This window comes from Phascolarctos cinereus, unplaced genomic scaffold (genome assembly GCF_003287225.1).
Source record: "Phascolarctos cinereus isolate Bilbo 61053 unplaced genomic scaffold, phaCin_HiC Scaffold_5;HRSCAF=322, whole genome shotgun sequence".
Classification (NCBI taxonomy): domain Eukaryota; kingdom Metazoa; phylum Chordata; class Mammalia; order Diprotodontia; family Phascolarctidae; genus Phascolarctos; species Phascolarctos cinereus.
The window spans coordinates 203,092,583-203,100,339 of NW_027555958.1; positions in this window are offsets into that span (position 1 = coordinate 203,092,583).

Here is a 7,757-nt window from a genome sequence, read left to right on the forward strand (position 1 = left end):
GCCCCACTCATTTACTTGGACATTTACTAGCTGTGTCACTCTGAGGAAGTCACTTAGATTCTATTTACCTCAGTTTCCTCTACTGTAAAGTGGGGAGGGGGATAATGATAGTACTTACTGCACAGGGCAGTTGTGTAGACTAAATGAGATAATATTTGTAATAAATAGGTAGCATAGTGCTTGGAACATAATAGATATCTTATAAAAGCTTATTCTCTTCTTTGTCCCTCACTGAACCTTGCCATCTACATCAAAAATGTCAGCCCCAAACAGTTTATGCTAGAAAGAGAATATTTTCTGACCAGAGAGATTTTGGAGAGGGTGGGAAAGGAAGAGAGGTGGAATGACATATTTAAATTATCTATAAAACTCATCAAAGTTTAAATAATTTAAAGAGAGTGCTTGGGCTACTTTAAAAGAAAATCTTTAGGGCTGGATACCAATCAAATTCTACCCTTAGCCTATGTCATTGTGATTAAACCTTTAGTAGCTTGGGGTGGTGGGTGAAAGAGGGATGGGAATATTTGTTATTTTTAAAGTATGTGCTTATGCTGTCAGAATGGGGACAACTTTGGAAAGGGGGCAATCTGTCAGTGTACAAATATACACATCATATTCAGGATTTTAGAAAAAAGAATTGTGATATATTTTCTACTATTAGTGTCCTTATGGATTCAGGAGGCTTATTGCCTTACCTTTGTCCGGAAAGGCTCATGACTTGGCTGATCAAAGGATGATTCATTTTTTTTTTCTGTAACAGGCTTTTAATTGTTGCCAGTGCACATGTATTGTGGAGACACTTTCAAATAAGAAAGTTAAATAAAAACAATTAAGTATAGCATTTAATGACCTTCAATACATGTTTCCATTTTACATCTCCAATCTTAATTAGTCCAACCAAATTAAATATTAGTAGCTGTCTGTGAACTTCCTATATCCTGACAATAGAAGGTGCCTGAAATACTCTCCTTCTACAGTTCTACTGGTTAATAGCCATCAAAGTGACTTTATTTTTTTTTAATTGATTTTCTTATTTGATCTTACCATATTCTACCCTATATAGAAATATGTACTCTACTCTACTTACTTGCATATATACATTATCATCTTATATGACTCTGACTTACAGGTCTCTGAAGTCATTGAACAAAGTTTATGTTTTGGATGAGACACGATTTCATTGGGACAAAGAGTTTACAGTAAAGAAATTCACTCTTATCATTTCAGATTTACATAGCAAAAATGATATATTTTTCTTTTCTTTAGCCTGAATGCTTAACACAGGTCCATGCACAGAGTGGGTGCTACAAAACTGTTTGAACAACAGTAATTCTTTTAAAGTGCTAAGTAATGGGAAAAAGTATGCAGTAAGCTTTAATGAGATGAAAACATAATTTCATCCCAGAAGTGGAAAAGTGAAATATTAAGATACTTTTCATTAGGAATGGGAATATGTGAAAAAGTTTCTAGAAATAGATTTTATTAACCAGAGGGTTGATACAACAGAAAAATTCACTTGCTCTTGAAATATTTTTTCTTCCTTAATATATTTAATGGTTTACAATCAATTTCACAAGTAAAATTACACCAAGCATTGGGTAAAAGATCGCCTGGGCCTATAATATTCTGGGGCTTTTTATTTTCAAAAGGTTCAATATTCTTGATCTTCTTTTGCTCTTTTTGGCTCATTTGACCCATATATAACTTTAAACAGCTCCCTAGCTGACAAACAAGGCCATCTCATCACATAGTAAATGGTAATACACTCCATTACACAGTAACTTTAAAATCATAGCCCCACTGAGAAGCTTCACTCAGAGCATAACAACCCTCCTGGCAGATATCAACCAACAACTATATATGTTAGCAAAGGAAAGTCTACTTACCGCAGAAGGATTTGGGGAAGGGAGAGAAGACACTAAAGGAGGGTCTTATTGAAATTCTCTATAAAATAGCTTGAAGTTTAAATACTTAAACAGAGAACATACAAATCAATTTAAAGGGACCTCATAGAGGCTAGATGCTACTCCAAAAGCTAGGCAACTTTTGTGTCCTTGTGATTGATACTGCTTTGCTTCTGGATAAAAGGGAGATGTGTATGTATTATTTTTAAAGAATGTATTATATATTCAAAATGCTAACTGATTTTAGGCAGTGTGGGTCACCATAATTTTTGAGTTTGTAAGAAGTAACAGTTAAGTTAGTGGACAATCTGCCAGTGTAGAAACAAGGTAAATCATATTCAGAGTTGTAGGGAGCGGATTTGAAACTATTTTTCTCTAATATCTCCATGGATTTAATGTGCTGCCACCAAGCAAAAGAACTATACAGCAATGTGAAAAAAAAGAAAGTTGTAGGATTGGAGGGAAAATATATAGCAATTCTTCATCCATTACTGCTAGCATAAAGAGTCAGAAATTCACCTGTTGCCCCCAGAGTGTTGGAATAGTTAATTTCAATCAGCCTGTGTTTGCATGTGTTTATATATGTGTGTATGTATGCATATACACACATATAGACTCACATCTCCCTGCAAATGATGACATTTTAAACACACTATTTTCCTAAAATAAATGATGCATTTAAGCATAGAACTTATGCTATTTTGAAGAAATTATTATACAGAGAAACATAGACAGAAAGGCACACATACACAGAAGTTGATTTATAAAGAAAATATACTGATTTGGGCTTGGCCTAGTACTGATCTGAGAATACCTATAGTAATATAATTATTATCATTTTGATTTATTATGTATTTATTAATAGAGGAAAAAGATATACTTTCTTATATAGGGGCAATTCAGGAGTTTCATGCCTTAGCTGTGGAATGTTTCTATAAAAAATGAATAGGATTACATTGCCTATTCTTCAGCATTTATCATTTCTTAGATTCAAAGACTCCATGCCAAGTTACCTTCTCTCAAGGGGAAAGACCTGCCTACAAATGCATACCGTTATTCTCACAGATAAAGTGGCCATTATACCATAGTATGTTCAAATACACAGTAAGCCATTGAAAAGGATAATGAGGAGATCCACTGAGAAGGAGCAAATGAAAATTTCAATTGTGTGTCCTGCCTAAAGGACAAGTGTTAACTCTGTGATGAGCCTTTTCTTATTTAGCATGGGGAAGCTAAGACCGACACTGTAGAAACAGAATTGTTTCTGCAATATATAAGGGAAGGAGAAATTGTTTGCTAACTCATTAGATACATTGTATTTGCCATGCTCAAATGTGTGTCCAGTTAGCACAGTGCCTTGGAACTGGATGATAATGAGTTCAAGGTCAGAGGTTCAATCCCTCTACAGATTAGTTATCTTCTTATAGAAAGAAATTCTGTCCCATTACCACAGACTATTCTTTTAACCTTGGCTAACTTTTTTGGAAATGTTGGAAAGGGCCTGGGTACACATTAGCACAACCCATCATCACTATGAGAGGAAAAAATATAAAACCACATCTATTACTCTTAGTGGTGAATGCTTTCACATTCCAAGGATCATATATGCTTTCCTCATGGAGCAATTCAGGTATGCTGAAGTATTCCATTTAATGAAGTTAGAATAACACAAATATTAATGAAATTTACTAAAATAAAGTTTATCTCCATCATTCTTTTCTTGATGCATATGCTATATTTAAATTTAAAATGGATCAATTCCATGATTAAAATGTATCTATTCCAAATTAAAAACAATTGAAATTACTACATTTTATTATTTCATAGATATTAAAGCAAATGGCCGTACAGACAGTAGCAGAATTAAGTGCTCAATTTAGTAATACATCCCTTCAGTACTTTCAGTGTTGTTATAAGTTAGAACTAGTTAAGGCCAGGACAATGAATCAAGCTTAGATTAGAATTCAATGAAAGACTTGGAGACAATAAATTCAATGCAACTCAATATACTCATAATTTTTAAATGATATAATTTATCAAACAAGTGATGCTGCTCCAAGCTCTACATTATCTAGGGCAAAAATGTTGAGCAACAAAGACATCTAACAGAGGACTGGGAATTCTATTGTTTTATCAGCATCATCTCTGCTAAATCTCTACTACATCAGGCACTGAGAGTGATTATAATGATTCAAGACCTGGACCTCTGGAACAAGATAATTCCAAGGACTGCTTTTGTTCCCTTCTAATAGAAAACTAAAACAGCTTCTGTAAAATAAATACTCTTTCATTTCATATTTCTAAGGCTGATGAAAAATTTAGAAAAAATGCTTTAAGGGACTTTCAAACACTTAAATGGCCTGGAGATTATTACTAAATCACTTTGATTTTGGAAAGAAGCCAATCATAGGTAGCACTGGAGGATTAGCTTTAATTCAAATAAACGGAAGATAAAAACACCTTGCTTTATGGAAGTCTTTTTTAAAAAGATGGTGTGGGAGGGTGCTATCAGGAGCAAATGCACAATGGGTCTACTGGTACCAAGAGAGTAACAGCAATAGCTCCAAGAATATTAAGCTTAAACTATTAATGATGATTACTTTTACAAATACCTAATCCTGGTTATAGGTGAGGGTCATCTGTGCCAAAGTACAGACAAATTGGACCTGTGGCCTGAGTCAACAATATGAAGTCTTATCCAATTTGCCAATTACTCTATTTCCTGCCCCCACAATGAATAATTCACCTTTTTGGGTTTCCTGTAAAAGTTGCAGTGCTAAATTATTTCTCTTTTGATTGTTAGACTCTTTCTTCTGTGAGAGCTGTATGAAGACTCTCCTTTGTCTTTATGAAGAAACTCAAGATTGCAAATGAGATAACTAAGGGATCTATTTTCTGGTAGTTTAATACATATTTCCAGCAATTATGTAATGGTAGTTTTACTTCTCCACATCATTATAAAATAAAATATCTTGCCAAGTTTCAATTTTTTTTGATTTTTTTTTTCAGTTCCAAAATCTCTACCTCCCTCTGCTTCCTCCGTTACCCACTGAGAAGGCAATAAATAGACCATTATACATATGAATGAAAAATATTTCTACATTAGCAATTTTCTGAAAAAATTAAGAAAAATTTTAAAAAGAAAAAAATGTTTTATTCTTTATCCTCAGTTGATTAGTTCTTTATCTGGAGGTATGCAGCATAATAGCTTTCCTTTATAGGAAGATATCTGACCCATTTGGGGAAAACAAGAGAGCTTCCAATTTAGGAGATCTGAACTATCTCTACAGAATGTATAAAATCTTACAAGTCATTAAACCCCCAAAGCTCAGGGGATTCTGCATAAAGGATCAAACAAATAGACTGAATGGGATCAAATGGAACTCTTTACAAAAGTAATGAATCCTTATTAGATAAGTATTCATGGAGGCTGAAGTTATGTGGAACGATTAGTTGTGTGCAAATAATAGATAAATGAACTGACAAAATATAGTACCACACACGATGAAAGGCAAGCATCTAGTTATCACACTAGACAGACCACTGGCCATGGTGCTTGGAATAAATTATTTGTTACAATAACCTTGATTACTTACTAGCTGTATGACACTTGAAAAATCACTTAACCTTTCAGCCTTAGTTTCCTTAGCCTTTAAATACAGGTAATAATAACTCCTGCCTCAAAGGGAAGCTATGATGATTAAATGGAATATGCAAACTGCTTTGATATTTTTAAACCATTTCATAAATAATAATTACTATTGCCAAGTAAAATTATCTTAAATCAAAAAGAGTTTAATAAAGAAGTGAAATTCAGAATAAATGAGGAGATGATAAAATAATATCTATGTACCTCAACGAGTTTAAGTTTTCCATCTTGGGTATACCAAAGTAATAACTCTGCTCTAGAGTACTGACAGAAACTTGATGACATTATTGGAAGGTTCAGGGGATTCAGAAAATCAATGAAACTAGGACAGGAAGGGAAAATGTCTGCCATGAATAATATTCACTAATTCCTGAATGTAAAATGGTCAAAGGACATAAACAAAGAGTTACGAAAAAGAATTATAACCTATTAATAACCATAAGAAAAGATATTCCAAATTATTTAAAACAAAATATAAATTCATGTAACCCTGAGGTTTCATTCTTTCAAATTGGCAAATATTACAAAATAATGAAATCTTCAATTTTGAAAAGTTCTGGGAAGTTCAGCAACATAGTGAATTATTGGTAAAACAGTGAATCAGCTAACTATTTTGGAAGTCAATCTAGAATTCTATAAATAAAGTGACAAATGTTCATACCTGTTGGTGCAGAGATTCCAAGACTAGGCTTCTATCAATAGGTCCATTAATAAGAAGGAAGTCACATACACTGAAATGTTTTGTCAGCACTTATTCTGCTAGCAAAGATTTGGAAACAAATTAGATATCTATACTTTGGGGAATGTGTTACTAAAATTAAATGGATATTATTGCTCTGTGAGAAATAATAAATGGGATGCTTATAGAGAAGCTTGGAAAGTTCTGCATGAACTGATAAAGAATACAGTGATCAGAGCCAGTAAAAGAATATAAAGAATTTCTAGAATAAAGTAAACAGAAAGAACAAACACAAAATAGTCACAAGATAATGTTTTGAACAGGTGGAGCCAAGATGGCTGAGTAAAGGCATAGACTACCCAGAACTCTTCCCAAAAACCTCTCAGTGAGCGTGAGGTGAGGGAGAATGAGATTATTTAACCTAATCAGAATTGACTCAAAGAGGGAATAACATAGTCACTCAAATATGCATAGAACTGTATCTTCCCTAGAGGAAAGTAGGTGAAAAGGGGAATAAAAGAAGGGTGGAAATGGTAAAAGAGATGGCAAATTGAGGAAGAGGGTAGTCAGAAGCAAAACACTTTTGAGTAAGGGACAGGGTGAAAAAATGCAAGAGAATAGAATAAATGGAGGGGGGGATATGATGGAGGGAACAGCAATAGTACCTGAAAAAAAAATGAAGAAAATTTCTATGATAAAAGCTTCTTTTCTCCAACATATAGAGAAATTAGTGAAATTTACAAAAAGGAATAGCCATTCCTCAACTGACAAATGATCAAAAGATATAAACACTTTTCAAATGAAATAATCAATGCTATCTATAGTTAGTTGAAAAACTAACTCACTAATGATTGGAGAAATGCAAATGAAAACAGTTCTGAGTACCACTTAAGGATAGAAAAGGAAAATGGCAAATGTTGGAGGAGATATGGGGAAAATGATACATTAATGCATTGTTTCTGGAGTTGTGAACAGATTTGACCATTCTATAGAAATGTGAAACTATGTCCAAAGGACAATAAAACCATGCATAGACTTTGACCTCGCTATACCACTACTAGTATGTATCCCAAAAGAGATAAAAAAAAAATTAAAAAACCATGAAAAGGACCTATATGTACAAAATTTTTTATGGTAGCTCTTTTCTAGGTGTAAAGAAATGGTAATTGAGGGGATGCTCATCATTTGGGGAATGGCTGAACAAATTGTGGTATGTTATTTTGATCGAATGTTCTTGTGCTGTAAGAAATGATGAGGAACTTTCTGGGATCCAAGATGGTGAAGTAAGTGATAAATCTCTCCCATATTAATCTCTGAGCAACAAGAAAATGGAACCCCAGGAAAAATCCTGGAACACTGTAGCCAGCAGAAAGTTGGGGTGGAGCAGTGTTTTAGCCTTGGAAACTTGGATGAGAGGCAGGAAAGGTCCAACCCACTTGGGTAAAAGGAAAGTGTGTTTCAGGACAGCAGGTGTCCAAGCAAGCCTTCAACAAGCCCCACCTCAACAAACCAGCAGAAAATCCTG